The 16,513-nt window shown below is 37.2% G+C and overlaps 1 protein-coding gene across 24 annotated transcripts in view; it reads right to left on the reverse strand.

The window, feature by feature from the left end:
• BNC2 (basonuclin 2) overlaps positions 1-16,513 on the reverse strand; it is a 437,823-nt gene that overhangs the window by 176,414 nt on the left and 244,896 nt on the right. The gene's annotated exons all lie outside the window — the stretch shown is intronic.

Below are 16,513 nucleotides of genomic sequence, written 5' to 3' on the forward strand. Positions count from 1 at the left end.
TGATATGCCTTGGATATAAGTAAAGTAGGAGTGATAGAATTTTAAATTGGTAGGTATGTGCACAGTATTGTTTTCCTTTAGACTACTACTCTACAGATAGATTCAACTTTTTACCTTTTATCTAGATATTAACAAATTTTCGAGTTAGACTACATAATGCTTATTTAGCCATATTCTAACTGCCAAAACATTTTCAATATTTACTTCCATGCAAAAATTTTTGATTCTGTCAATTCACTGAAACAGAGATTTCTCAGGGTGCCTGGGTGGCTCAGTTGATTGGTCATCTCACTCTTGATTTCAGCTCAGGTCATGATCTCACAGCTATGAGATCGAGCCCCATGTTGGCCTCTGTGCTGAGCATGAAGCCTGCTTGGTATTCTCTCTCCCTCTTTCTCTGCCCCTCCCCCACTCATGAGCACTCACTCACTAAATAAATAAAACAAAACATTAAAAAATAGAGATTTATTCCCCCAAACTAATCTTGCTTGATTTTAAAAAGTTAATGAGGATGAGGAAAAATCCTCTGGTGCCAAAAGTGGTATAAAGTGGCAGTGCTGTATCAGCTACTAAAGCTTGTTTGTGCATGAGGCTATTAGATTATATGGGAAGAGTTAGTAACTTAAGACTCTGCACAGGTGTCAGGTATGTTACCTTTTTGAGACAACAAAGAATATAAGTGGACAGGGGGTGAGAAGTGTAAAATGTGTGCTAATAATACCTCCAATGTGAAACGACTTCTTGCTTTCATTTGGAATCACAGAAAATAGTGTAGGTGCATCTTTTCTTTTATTATTTAGACACTATAGATAAAGCAAGGGGAGTCTGTACAATGAAGGTGAGATTTATCAATGTGTTGAGAAAAGTTTCTGAGTACTATCTCCATCCTCTTTTGCTGTTAGCCAAATGCTTCCACCTCTTTAAAAAACAAAGCCCTTATCTATTAGATATAAAACAGAACAGATACTGTAAGAATCATCCATAGCACTCTGCGGAAGTACAGGCTGCCAGGACCACACTCCAGAATTAATGAATTAGCATCTCAACGAAGCACAATCCTGAGAGGATTGTGCACCCTTAGAATTTTGCACCCTTGGCACCTCAGTGGCCTCACCCTAGTTTCAGCCCTGTAACAGTCTATATTAGTATGGTGCCCAAAACAGGCATGGAACCGTGCTGAGAACTAAATAAATGACATAAATGCAAGGTGATTCTCTGCTTGAAGGACTTCAGGGGCCAAGGGAAACCCCAAACTTGTTTCACATCCCTCTGGATACTGTGAGAGAAGTTAAGCAGTTTCCTGAGGAAGTCCTCATGAGCTTTTCCAATGTTAGAAAGCAGAGCCTTTCACAGGGAGCTGTGGTCCAAGCCAACTGTTGAAGCAAGATCCCACTACATACCCCTGAGCCTGAAACTGATGGAGGGGGAAAGAGAAAGCTAGAAAAGGGCCAGGGTCTGGGTGCCTAAATGGCTATCCGTTTGCATTTTAAATGGATGCAGGGAAGAGACATGAATGATTCATATGACTAATCAATTCCCTTAGTAATTCCCTTCCTCCCTCCTGCCACCACTCACCAATTTTTCAATATGCATTTAAGAAAGAGAGTTTGCCTACAACTGGCAATGACTGCAGTTCACTTCACTATAAATGGAAGTCAGGTAATATCTGCACATTTTGAAAAGTAATGTATAGGAAAGTGCCCCTCCAATATAACTGCTCAGTTATGCTTCTCTACGCTTCCCAGGCCCCTCCCTTGTACATAATCATCAAAGTCTGGAACACATACAGCAATCAAGTTTTGACATACTTAAAAATTTCTAAGGATAGCGTGCTAATCTGCTTTCCTTCCTTCCTTCCTTCCTTCCTTCCTTCCTTCCTTCCTTCCTTCTTCTTTCTTTTTCTTTCTTTTTTTTTTTTTTGGTCATTCCAAACCCCTTGCAGCAACTGAATCCTTCGGCTCCAGACCTTTATGAATACAAAGCAGGTTCCTCTCCTAATTTACAGTAATTGTAAGTGAATTGGGCCAAATGGCTCCCAAACTGATTTTTGAAAGACTGATATGCCCTCTTCTGGCTCCTCATTTAAGAAAATGAGAAAACAAAAATGTTAGTTTATTAGATGCATAAAAATATGAGGTAAAAGGTGGTCTGTTTATTAACTATGTTTACTACTGATAATTTTAATTACTTAATAGAGAGATTTTCACACATAAGTGATAACATTTGGAAGCCCCAACACTATAAAAGGTGAGGATACCTTTCAATGACACAGTGCTCAGCAAAGGGCCTTTCATCGAATTTTTCCCCAAGTCAAATAACAATGCTGAAGATGATATAAACTGCCAGAACAGGGGTCAGAAAAGTAAAAGCAGAATATACGTACCCACTAGCAAAATCTGAGAAAAAGTCCTCCCCTTGGTGCCACACACACACCAGCGCGCCCCACTGTATGCCCACGCAGGCCTGCTTTCACAGCTCGGGGCCGACAGCAATGCCAATTAGTGTCAGTTGTGATGGGGTTTTAGAGACACAGTCCTTTGTCTTAGAGGAAGTGGGCTGCAACCACCAACTTACTGTACAGAAGCAACCTAACAACCCATTAGGTGGAAATGACTTTTCAGCCACTTCCTCCAGGGACTACATCAGAAATGATGGCTTAGACAGATGGGAACATTTTTACATTTCTGTATTAACTGCATCCAGGAAGGTGGATTTTTATCATTTAATGCTTCCCAATCTTCATTTCAACTCCTTCTCTCCTCTATCTTATTCCTTCACTCCCTATAGTATTACGATATATAATATTACCTAACAAAATGATGAACTTTAGAAATAGAAGGAGCTGCCTCACTGCATGTATTAAGAGCATTCTATGGGTCACCCACTAAAACTTTTGGGAAGCACTAATAAATTTCATTACTGGAATATCGTTTTGGAATAGCATTCTATGTTTTGAAAAGCTGTTGATGGTTGCCCTTTATGCCTCCAATTGTCCAACTAGTATTAGATTTGATTAAATCAAGAAGCAAAAGCAATCCTACTCCTTAGTCCAGGAAAGGATGAAATCAGGCATTGCAAACAGGAATGTTCCCACTTTCATTGCAAAGTCAAGACTGAGGCTCTAATCCAGCACTATATACAGGTGCGTGGGTTGTGACAGGGCTAAAAGTAAAATTTACTTCCCCTCAGCATCAGACAGAATGCCAGTATTATAGAAGAAAACTTGCAATCTGTTAAAAATTTTTAATTTCATATTCTTTAAAATGTGAATTTAAAAACAAATGTAAATTTATTAAATACTACCCATGTAAATACTTGTCAAACATTTAACAGTCAGGTTTGTCTTGTACAGTCCACTTTAAAAGTCATACTCTGTTGTGCATGTACAGAATTGCTTGGTTGAAGGGTATCATTTGGAAACATTAAGTATCCACAGTACAAATAAATATTATCAGCAATAAGCAGATCTCAAACATTTTTTTATAATAGAGATAGCAAATAACCAGAACATCCTCTTTTGTTCAAGATGCTTCAGTGTGGACAAAAGAATATAAGAGGATGGAAGTACTATGACATCTGGCAATAACATGAGGTTATTCGGTAATATCTGAAGTGAGCTTCATAGCCAATACCTCAAATCTCCCATTAGTGTTCCTGCTCATAATCTCAGCTGAGTTTCTTAAAGCATTAAAAGATGTAATTTCTTCTTTAAAATTCTTTTGTTTAGGTTTTCTTAAAAACCTTTCTCTCAAGCTCCAACAAATTAGATGTCCTATAAAACATCTTGTACGAACTATTCTGTGACTATAACATGTTTAAAATTTTCATACAAATTGTTAATTTTTCCTTACTCAAATCAAAGGTAAAAAGATACAAAGGTTATATAAATTCTAGCAAAAATCATTTTGAGTTTGCATTCTAAATAAAATCTTATATAAATAATATTAAAGGTCTCAAGTTTGAGTTGGATGTTGACAAAATAGTTTCTTTTATCTTGTTCAAATTAGTTCATGATTCTAAAAGCATTAATAATTTTCTTGCTTATTCAATGAAATGTAACATTAAAAGTAGCTATCTAGGTTCTATCTTAACTTCTCTCAGTCTTTAATTCTCTCCCCAAACCTGTACATTTCTTTAAAAACATTTTTTACAAAAGCAGCAATACTGTTAATTTTCATTGTATTCTAACGCTTTAATTTTATGAAACACTTAACTACTATGTTTATTTTTAAAAAGCTGCATGACTTTCCTTAAATATAAATCCTTTTCAAGTAAAAAGATCTTGTAAGATAGCGTCGATAACTGCACAACATTGTGACTGTTCTGAAAGCCACTGAATTGTACACTGTAAGTGGTGGATTTTAATTATATGCATTTTACCTTAATAAACAAATAGACCTTGTAAAACAAAAGACAAATATATTTCTGGATGTCAGTCTGTTTTTATGTGTTTGTTTTAGTTAAACTAATATGGTTACTATACCAAACAAATCCCCTCATTCCTGGGAATTATAAAAATAGAGAATAAATTTTCTTAATGGACATATCTCCTTCAATACAGACTTCATAAAACGTCCTCTCATATATGTCAAAAAACAAATCATTATTTTAAAAACAGCACACTTAAGACTTCAACTGCTTTGTTAAAACAAGCTGAACAGGCTCCATCAATACAAGAAGTACCAAATTCACTAGAAATAAATAAGAAGGAAGAGAGGAAGTGTCCTACTTAAAATAGTGTGTTTAAGAATATATTATTTTCTTTGCATATTTTATATCTTGTCCACAGAGTTTGATAGTAATACTGGCCAACACTTCCCATGCACTTACCATATACCAAGCACTAAACACTCCACACAGAATAATTTATTTGATCCTAAACGTTCCTCTATTAGGAGGGTATATGCTATATTTTATAGGTAAGAAAAACAAAGCACAGAGACAAAAACTAACCTTCCCAAAGCTGATGCAGGATTCTGACTCCTGCCAAATCTAGTCTACTATCTGGACTCTTAAACCACTAGGCTTGCTGCCTCAAAATTCTGAAATCTTCATTTCTGTCCCATGACTACCATGAAATATCAAGTGCTACATAAGTTTTTTTTTCCTTATTTAACATGTAAGATGAATTGAATTAAAGTTTTTCTTACTGTCAGAGAAGGAACCTAAGTGAGAATTTCAAAAAATATGATATAGGAGTATATTAAAGTGCCAGAGTAGAACGGAGCCATGAAAATTAGTATTTTTACAATTCAGGGTACACAGTGATATACTTGGGTGAAATTTAATAAGGAGTTAGTCCAACCTTTCAAGAACAATCTTTTTTTAAACCAGCCATTCAGAAGATCCATTCATAGAATGGAAGAGAGGGCTTCCAACTTCAATGATGAGCAAGTTTGGGGTCCTAAGTAAGAGAACTGATTACTTATAAACTAGTTTACATGTGTATTTAGAACAGTGAATAAAGCAATGTACAAAAGACCAAAATTTGAGAGAACTGAGAAAAATATTTTTAAAAGGGATTCTCTTGAAAGAGAATAATAATTTAAAAGAGAAAAATCACTCTAGCAGACTGTGAAGAATGGATTTGGGGGGAAATAAATAGGTATTCAGTTTTTAAAATGGATAAAAGTAAAAACCTCAGAAGTAAAAAAAAATGAGAAAATAAGGAGGGATGGACTTTCATTTATTTGTGTATTTATGTATGTATTTATTTATTTATAGCGAGCATGCAACGTGTGAGCAGGGGAGGGGCAGAGGGAGCAGGAGAGAGAGAATCTCAAGCAAGCTCCACACTCACTGCAACACCCAATGTGGGGCTCAATCTCATGACGTCACAGCCATGAGATCATCACCTGAGCCAAAACCAAGAGTTGGCACTTAACCAACTAAGCCACCCAGGTGCTCCAAGGGATGGAGACAATAATAAAGGAATATAGAGGAAAGGGGGCAGTGTTCCTGTGAGATGCCATTTAAAGGCAACACAGGACCCACTCCACACTTCTAAACTTGGTTATAACTGTTTCAACTTTTGTTTTTTTGTTTTTTTGTTTTTTCCATTTCCACTTTGATAGGTGGCTCAGGTCTGAACACACGGAGCTGTGATAAAGGTTACACTTAGAAGTAAATAAACAATTTTATTATATTTTTTCTTAATGTTTATTTCTGAGAGAGAGAGACTGAGCATGAGCGGAGGTCATGAGAGGCATGGGGGGCAGAAAGGGAGACACAGAATTCAAATGCTATCAGCACAGAGCCCAACATGAGGCTCGAACTCATGGACCCCGAGATCATGACCTGAGCCGAAGTCAGGTGCTTAACTGACTGAGCCACACGGGCGCCTCAGTAATTTTATTATATCCTTATGGAATACATTTTCAAGGCAAAAGATAATAATAAGACAGTATTTTTGTTATCACACACCTTACTAGTCTTGTTAAAAATAATATGTAGAGAAGCTAACAAATTTACTTGAACACAGCACAGTGCACTCATATATGACACATAGATGCTTTCACTATCAGCTGATGTTCCTTTTAAGACTTCTTCATATCAAATGGAATGTTTTCCTACCCTTTCGAGGCAGTTAAGACTTTCATACGGAAAGCCCCATAATATTCAGGTCACAAGTGCTAGTGATCTAATTTGTAAATTAACAAAACTTGATACCTTTTTAAAAAGTCACTAAACAAGGAAATGAAATTTGGCTCCCATGGAAGGTTAGTGTGAAAGCAGTTTTTAAATCAGTAAGACAGGGTTCGTGCTACCCCCAACTTAGTCTTATTACCATTATCTATCTACTCCCTGGCTTCCAAAAGCCGCATGGTGGGACTGGCAGCCACAGTGCCAGGACTGACCACAAAGCACTGTTTATAGTGAGCGAAACTTTAAGTTGAGGCAACTAATTCATACCATGGGAAGGCAGGCAAGAGAAGAGCAGAAAGCTTGTGATTAACTAAATCTACCCTTATCCTCCATTTTCCTTAAGGGTAATCCTCACTAACCATGCGGACTTGTGCAAGGTGTTGATCTTCTCTGAGCCACCCATTCTTCATTTGTAACAACAGAATGACACTACTTTCTATGTGGGTTTTTTTTATATTACAGATAATTTGTCTAAAGAGCCTCACACAAAGCCAGACACATAATAAGTAAATGGTAAATAAAAGCTATTATTATGTGTACTAATCCTTATCTTAGACAAAATAAGCATTGAAAGAAAATACGTTTCTGATCTAAACAATGTGTGGATCCAGACATGCAGTTTATGTTTAGGTATGCCCTCACCACTTCATATAGAAGCTGATGTGGTAAAAAGAGAATCGACAGGAGGAGGGAGTCAGGAAGACCTAAAAAACTGAGGTATTACTTCCAAGTCTGTCATCCACTAGCATATGAACTCGAAAGAGGCAAAATTCAAACTTTATTTCCACTTCTGTATGACACGCATGAGTTGGAATATACTCCAAATCTCCTCAAAACTCTAGGTTTATATAACAAAGTACGAGTTTTTATCATGCACGTATGCTTCCTAAATATCTTACACCATAAACCTAACTTTAGTCTATACAGAAAAGGACTGAGAGTTTTGTATGCTCCTTTGGTGCCTAGAACACTGTTCTGTGAAATGAAAAAGCTCAGTGCAGGCTATGGAATGAGATGCTGTTTGATGTACAGTCTCAGCTAACTCTAATCACTGATTGGCTGGAAAAAAGACGGCACCCCAGGGGGCCTTTCACAGCTACCACTCATAGGTTCAAAGAGCTTTTATAGTAAAAGTTTCAGAAGTGAAATCATTAGTTAAACAAATATTTTCTAAGTGCCCACTCTGAGCCAGAACTGCAGATAAAGATACTGTAAGACAGTGCCCTCAAGAAACTTAGCCTGTAAGGTAAGTAAATGAGCAATTTAAAGTACACTGGATACACATAGGGTGCTATACCACACGGAGAACATATATCTAAACCCAGTCTCAGAGAAAAAGAGACAGCTTCATTGAGGAGAGATGAAGCAGGAGCTTCAAGGTATAAAGGTAAAATGTAAACATGAGCTACTCCAAGGCAAAAACTCTGCAACTGGAAGACAAACTAAATATGAGGATACAGAATCAGTGCACAAACTAGGTACAGCTTGCAAAGAGTAAGACTGAACTTTAATCTTGTATCTTTAGAGAAATGTGGTAGTCTCCTATTTCTTTACTTGTGTCACAGGCAGTAAATGTACATGCATGGCTACAAAGATTAGACACCTAAAGTTGTAGCTAGGAAATGCAACTTACAGAATTTATGCCATTGAGCAGATTTCTATTCTGGTTCTTAATTCAGCCTAGTGTGGGGAAGGGCTTTTCTGTAGGACTGCCAGAAAGATCAGCGTTATTTGTTCTTCATAGTGTTCTTCCTCCCTCATCCCTCCATCTCGTCATTAAGTCCTGAATCCCTTATTTGGCCTTCCTGCTAGTCTATTCCCGTGGTTCCTCAGTCTTGACTGAATGGAGAGGTATAAAAACTAGGTTTGGCTTGGGGCATCTGGGTGGCTCAGTCAATAAGTGTCCAATCTTGATTTTGACTCAGGTCATCATGTCTCAGTTCATGAGATGGAGTCCCAAGTGCAGAGCCTGCTTGGGATTCTCTCTCTCTGTCCCTCCCCCACTTGTGCTCTGTCTCTATCAAAATAAATAAACTTAAAACAAATAGATTTGGTTTTATTTTTATTGTTCCCTGCTTCCCACTCATTTTAAGTTGTATTTATTTGAGAATGACAAGTTCTTAAGAAAGTGAGTCACTTCTGTTTTATCCCTAAATACCAAACTATTTCTATGTCATACATATTATAGATAAACATAATAAATATCCCGATCGATTCTATAGGAAAAGCCTAGCAACACAATATAGATATCACATAGTACAATGGTGAGGGAGAGGGAAAGAGAGTGGCAAGGATTGAATACACCATGTAACCACAACCAGAAGGATTACAGTACAAGAGGATGTACCTAATAATGCAACTGAAGAAGGATATGCTGAATCTGAAGCATTTTAAATTACACTCATGGAGTGGCATTTGGGAGCCCTCTTTGCTCATCTAATGGTTTTCATGCCTGCCAGATGCACGACTATAATTAGATTCACTAAGACTTGAAAAGAATGGCCAATGAGTAACATTTTTCCTAAATATCCCCAGAAGGAATCTGAGGTTCCCAACAATTTATGTATGGGAAGAAAAAGTAGACCACAGATATGAGAGTGAAGGGGTAAGAGTCCCATGAGAAACTGACAAAACACTTAAATGACAATAATTTATCAGGGTTATATTGGTCCGTGAACTGAAACAGAGATAGAGATCTTTGAGACATTTCTCCAGCAGAATTTAAATGGAATTACTGAAGAAGACAGGATGTACACCTGAAAAAAGTTTCTATCTGATCTCAATCATGATACTCTGTGGCAAACTTAATTTGCATTCCAATCCAAAATGTTTCACCTTACACTGCCTCAGAGTTCAAGAATGCCAACATTCAGGAGGCCACAAGTGCACAGCGTCTTTCTCAGGGGAACACCTGCATGCACATATTTAAAATAATTAGTCATAAGTGCATACCCATTTTCAAGATGATGTATGTAGGGCAGACTCTTGCATACTGACACTTAAAAGAGATATTTAATTTTTTGTCATAAAGCAAGGAGAAAGTAGCTGTCAGCCTGCCATTTCTGTCATACTTTTTAATAATACAGCTCCTGTAATTACACTGTGGTTCTTTATATTAACTCAGTGAAAGCTTGCTTGGTTTTAGCCTGAAAACAATTTATGAAATTATAGAAACAGAATGAACACAGCAGTTCATTTGTTGAAGCAATTATCCAGATCCTTGTCAAAAAAAAAAAAAAAAGTACAAGTGAGAGAAGACTGTGATGTGCAAAAAATGGTTCTAATTCTATGCTCTAATATGTACAATATGTCTGTGGTTGTGCTGAATTATGTTAATAAACTGCAGCCGAAATATATTTGTCACAATACAAAGAAAAGGCGCTATCAATCGTCCTGCCAGATACTTTAAATTAGTCACCAAAGGGTCTAGCCAGAGTTTCCTCTACAACCTGCAGATGAAGAGAAAGGCTCACTGTACACTTTTTCTTCTGGGACCAGAAGGATTTTTCTAGTATTCTGAATTATCTGGAAAATAACTGTAAAGTGAACTATGGCACAAATGCCATTTTTAAGTGACATTTAAAAATCTAACCCTAGACATCGATCTAATGTTATTTTTGAGTAGTTATCCATCAAAACCCAGGTTCCCAAGCAGCTTCTAAGCAGGGGACTTAGGACACTTGCTGCAGGGACGATGAGGAAATAAGACAAGCACATGCTATCAGCGTTATTGTTTAAATAATTGCATAAAGAGCCAAAAAAATTTCAAGGTGAATAAAGTCTCACTTCATAATTTATTAAGGCAAGAAGTCTTCAGTCTGTTTGCATTTACTCGATAAAGAATAACATGTAAGAGCAGCACTGTGAAGCTATGTCATCCAAGCGTGTTTCAAATCTACAAAATAGCAATTAAGTCAATTTTAAATATTCTACCTGCAGAATAAAAGAACAATTATTGACTTAACTGAAAGTTTTTGAAACTCTCATACATGTACATTTATCACATAAATATCTCCCAAAGAAATAACAGTTAAAGAAAAAGAATTTCTCCATACTAAAAATAATCTAACCTCTTTCTTCTAACTAGACCACAGAACTCTAATGAAAGCACATTACCAAATGTTTCCTTTTAATTATTTTAATAGTTAATTTGCAGGAGGTGAAAAAGAGTACAGGGATCTAACACTAAAATAAAATGAAGTGCTAGAAACAGAAGCAAAAAAAAAAAAAAAACAAGCTCAAATTGTGAATTGTGCAAAGTGTTACACGCAATAAAATGTGGATGTCATTCTTACTCCCGACATCTGGAGATAGTTTAGTATACCGATTTCCAGAAACCAAGCAATCGTCCAGGCTGACTAGCCCCGTTCATTCACAAATAAACAATTAATGAAATGGACAACTAATTTTCCAAGTGTTCATATTCATTAGGCTGTTTCCTGAAATTAAGTATCTGCCGCCTGATATAATACTGTACACATTAAACAGTCTCATACCCCCACCCCTTCCCCAGCCACCTTTCTCTTATCAAAGGTACAGAACTAGGCATTTGTATTTCTCTTCACCTTCCTTTTATCACACTAAGACTTGAAAATTAAATTCCCTCAACTGTGCTGAATGAGTACCAAATATTAAAATATGAGGAAATCCACTCACCAATTCTTAGCAAGTACTTCTATTCTCATGGCTCCGTTGATTCACTAAATATTTATCAAACACCTACTATGCGGAAAACAGAATTCTAAACTCTGACCTGTAAACATAAATATGTCCTCAAGGAATTTACAACTGAGTAGGGAGATAATCCTGACCACAAATAACTATACTATAAAGTAGAATGTGATCAATGTGACAAGAGAGGCATAAACAAAATGCTTTAGGGTTCAGGGGAGAGAGACTACTTCTTCTGAGGTAATGAGAAAAGGCTTAGTGAAGGAGGTGGTTTAGAAGATGGATAGGCTTTCAAGAGGCACTGGACTCGAAGGTCCTCAAGGTCAGAGACCATGTCTTGTTTGACTTGGCATCACCCCCCACACCTAGCACAGTACTGGGCCGTCAGCACCATGAAAAAGCTATTTAACTGAATTCAACAAGCCAACGTGGGGAAAGAAGATCAGCCAAGAAGATGGACGAGTCCTGCTAATGGCTGTAAGACAGCATGGGCTTGCTCACAGACCATGGGCATTTTAGAAAAGAGAATATCTACGAGCATAAGGTTATACAGATAGTGTCAAAAACAAATTCACACCAAAACAAAAGACAGCCAGCAAAATTTATATTAAAACTGTGAACCACAGGGAATATTGAGAATTTCCTAGCATATGAATACTACTACAATTAGTAGAACTGTACATCTACTGTTCCAGTTTAAGTAAGAATATATGTACTTTTATAATTTCAGAATGCAGAACACGCCATAAAGAAAAATACACTACATTAAAGAAATAATTAGAAACCTACAAACTCTCTGACCATTATGTTGACAGTGTGCCTCAAAGGCCAAGAGAAGGTTCCATTACATGTGTGCAACCCAGAAAAAATGTTCCTTTAGCAAACTTTAAGCTTAAAAGAAAAATGAAATCAAAGAGAAAGGCAGCCCCAGATGCCATATGTTGTTCAAAATCAGTAGTGGCAGCAGGGTGTGGAGCATTCCACTACAACTACTCAGACTCCTCAGAACAGGTATTTATAACAAAAACAACACACACAGCTCTTCTGGAAAAGGAGATGAGCTTTTACCTTCTGTTTTTTAACTCCCTGTATTCTGTTCAAGCAGTACTGCTTGCCACCTTTTACTTAAGTGACAACGGACAAGTGTTAAGGGGGAGGCTCCTAGGCTTCTCACCATGGTTTAAGATCCCCTACATCCCTAAATATCCAACCATCAATTCAATTTTATGTGAGAAATTCCTGGTAACCAAGACAGCAAACTATAATTCCCTGGGATTTCCAAGAAGGAAAGGTGACAAGTATGCTTGTCATTGGACGTGTCAGGAAGGATTGCAAAATTTTCTGAGTTGTCTCAGATTCCAGACAGACTGTGTATTTCAAATTGTCTAGATGATATCATGTGACATGTGGCTTAACAACAACAAAAAAGTAATAGCCACAAAAGGGAGAGGGGTAGTACCTTATGGAAAAATGCCCCCAAAGAAAGAAAAGACTAATGAAAATAAATCCAGATTCCTGGTTCATGTGCCTCCAGAGCCAAAGCTAACAAAATGAGGCTCAAACCCAAATTACAGTGGTCATAACAATAACAACAACAACAACAACAATAATAATAAAAGTATATATATGTTTGGAATTGAAACCATGTTAAATTTGACTGTCACGTCAGAGTGGCCAAAATGAACAAATCAGGAGACTATAGATGCTGGAGAGGATGTGGAGAAACGGGAACCCTCTTGCACTGTTGGTGGGAATGCAAATTGGTGCAGCCGCTCTGGAAAGCAGTGTGGAGGTTCCTCAGAAAATTAAAAATAGACCTACCCTATGACCCAGCAATAGCACTGCTAGGAATTTACCCAAGGGATACAGGAGTACTGATGCACAGGGCCACTTGTACCCCAATGTTCATAGCAGCACTCTCAACAATAGCCAAATTATGGAAAGAGCCTAAATGTCCATCAACTGATGAATGGATAAATTGTGGTTTATATACACAATGGAATACTACGTGGCAATGAGAAAAAATGAAATATGGCCTTTTGTAGCAACGTGGATGGAACTGGAGAGTGTGATGCTAAGTGAAATAAGCCATACAGAGAAAGACAGATACCATATGGTTTCACTCTTATGTGGATCCTGAGAAACTTAACAGGAACCCATGGGGGAGGGGAAGGTAAAAAAAAAAAAAAGAGGTTAGAGTGGGAGAGAGCCAAAGCATAAGAGACTGTTAAAAACTGAGAACAAACTGAGGGTTGATGGGGGGTGGGAGGGAGGAGAGGGTGGGTGATGGGTATTGAGGAGGGCACCTTTTGGGATGAGCACTGGGTGTTGTATTATGGAAACCAATTTGTCAATAAATTTCATATATAAAAAAAATAAAAAAAAATAAAAACATTACAATTAAAAATACATACACACAAAAAATCGAATAAATGATGGCAGATCTTAAAAAAAAATTTGACTGTCACAAACTCTGAGAAAAAAATATTGGGGGCACACACACACACACACACACACACACGGGATTTCAATGAATGAAACTGTAATAAAAATTGTTGGCCATTTGCCAAAACTTGGATCTCTTTCCAGAATATTAATGTATGAACTTATTGGCAAAGATAGTGTCTTCCTCATCTCAGTTTCCCAAACTTTAGCATAGTGCCCAGCATACAGTAGGCAATCAATATATGTATGTTTCAGGACCAAATTCAGTTCACTGTGACAACTTTAATTTTAAAAAGCTAACAAAACCACTTGGAAAAATTATTTTTTCCTAAAGGAACAATCCAAAGAACTCAACGTTATCAAGGTAAATGGCTTTACTACCCTAATTTATGGAGTTAAAAAATAAATTCTTCCCACCCTCAAACAAAGCTCTGTGGATACACAGTGGTGCCCCAAGCCAGGCAATATTTGCTGCTGGGCACAGGAATGACACGTACCAAGAGTGACAATACACAGCCTATCTTCAATATAGCAAGTAAGTTAGCCGGTCTCAAAATTCCAAAAACTCGCAATCTTAAGAGTTATTTCTCAAGCTCTTGCTATGGGTCAAGCACTAGGCTAAACATTTTATACTCATGTAAATACTTTAACATACATGAATTAGCTTTCATGATGACTGAACAAGATAGGTCCTATTATCATCTCCATTTTACAGATAAGGAAATTAAAGGTCAAAGAAATTAAATGGTTCGGCCAAGGCCTCACAGTTAGTCAATGAAAAAAGTGGAATTCAAAACCAAGTCTGATGAGCTCAATAGTCACATTTGTCCAACTGTATTATACCAAGATAACTCCAATTAAGTTGGCAAATCTGGCAACCATGTCCACTTAATGTTTCCACGACTATACTAAGCATGACTTCTTGGGCACATGTGGGAATTTTCAGCGGTTCTCCCTAGCAATTCATGGTATGCTTTCCTCCTGATTTGAATTATTTTGTCCCCACTGCCATTTATGCAAGTATTATTAGATTTCTGAGTAACCATATAGTAAACAGTTGCCACAAATAACATAATGCCCAGTTATGTGAATGACAACAGGTACTTGTGAAAGGCTTAAATGATAGTGTTGGCACATCTGTAGTACCTATTCAGACAACCATATATTTAAGAATATGAAAATTAAGAATTTAAGAATATGAAAATGAATATGGGGTCATGATGAACATTGATAAATGTAAATTTCATGGTCTATCTTCAAGTTCATTTTAACCTTGGCACTGCAGTGGAAATGAGGTTACTTATTCTATAACCAAAATGGAAAGAAAATGTAACACATCTAAATGTTTTGAGGATTAATAAGCAAAACCTAAAAATACATAAACAATAAAAAACAAAGACTCGCTTGATTTTTGGACCAAAATTGATGGTCAGATATAGCTTCTTTGCAAGATGCAAACTGAAAGTTAAAACATTTTGGGCTTTAAAAAATGCAACTAAAAAGCATCATTCTAGGACAAATTATATTATGCTTCAGAAAGAATGCACTACCCAAAGGAAGCAAAGTAGAACAATATAAAAAGGATTATGAAAACAGCCCTATTTCTAGATCAAAGTGGGGTTTATTCAGCCCACTCTCACCCAAGGGAATCCCACAAAGAGTTTTAGAACCATCCCCTCCAGGTTTTACCTATGGATGAACGACAAAACTGTGGGGTTATCTATAGGAGCTTCTGAGTACACAGCACGTATGTATGGTCTTTGTGGCAGGCACAAAGATTACTAAAACCTTTCAGTTAATGAAGGGCCAGGTTCCAGGGTTTTACTGATGGTTCTCTGAAGCACTAAAAGTTCTCAGCACTCAGTTTTATTTTATAACTTACACACATACATAGTACTTGTCACATTTCAGGTACTGTTTCAGGCATTATAAATTCATTCAATCCTCACAATTTATTTCAACTATGTAGGACATAGGTATTATAATGCCCATTTCACAGACGAGGAGCCTGGGGGACAGAGAATTCAGTAACCATAGAATGCCTCACGGCTAGTACAAATGAATTCAAACTTAAACAGCCTGACTCTGGGGTCCATACTTTTTGTCATTATGACATGCTACCCTTTCCCAGTAATGCCAATAAAACCATTCCTGAACTAATCTCTAAAGTGAAGTGTCATTTTACAGTGACCAAAAGCAATTTTTAGGACTACCAACTTTTAAGACAGGCACCCTTCTAGCCAGGCCTGCTTATGGGAATCTTATCAATCATCCCCAATCCCGTACTCAGTGTAGCACTACACTATCAGTGAGGCCAATGCCTTGGGGACCATCAAGACCAATCCTTCCCTGCCTTATGACCTCTATGGCTAGGGTCTGCTGGTTAGACACACTGTTTCTGTGATTTAAACCAGACCATCTGGCCTTGTTCTCTGAGCTGGGGCATGCCTAAAATGTTCAGATTGCATTTAACAACTTCTTTCTCTGGCCAAAGTTAAGCACCCAAGATATTCTACACAGATTTTGGTTCATTCTATAGTAACAGAGAAAGCTTCCTTTGAGATGAACTTTCTCATTATCATAGTCTGTTCATGGGATGATCCAGCAGGAGGGGAACATGGCAGTGGACTTGGGACATGACATCCAGTATAATGTTCAGAGGGCTCTCCTTATTTACAGAATGCAATCAGTAGGAAAGTTCTGTAAATTTCAATCTCAAAAAGGAGGAGAACCTCACATTACAATACTTCAT

The sequence above is a fragment of the Felis catus genome, chromosome D4 (assembly GCF_018350175.1).
Source record: "Felis catus isolate Fca126 chromosome D4, F.catus_Fca126_mat1.0, whole genome shotgun sequence".
NCBI classification, from domain to species: Eukaryota; Metazoa; Chordata; class Mammalia; order Carnivora; family Felidae; genus Felis; species Felis catus.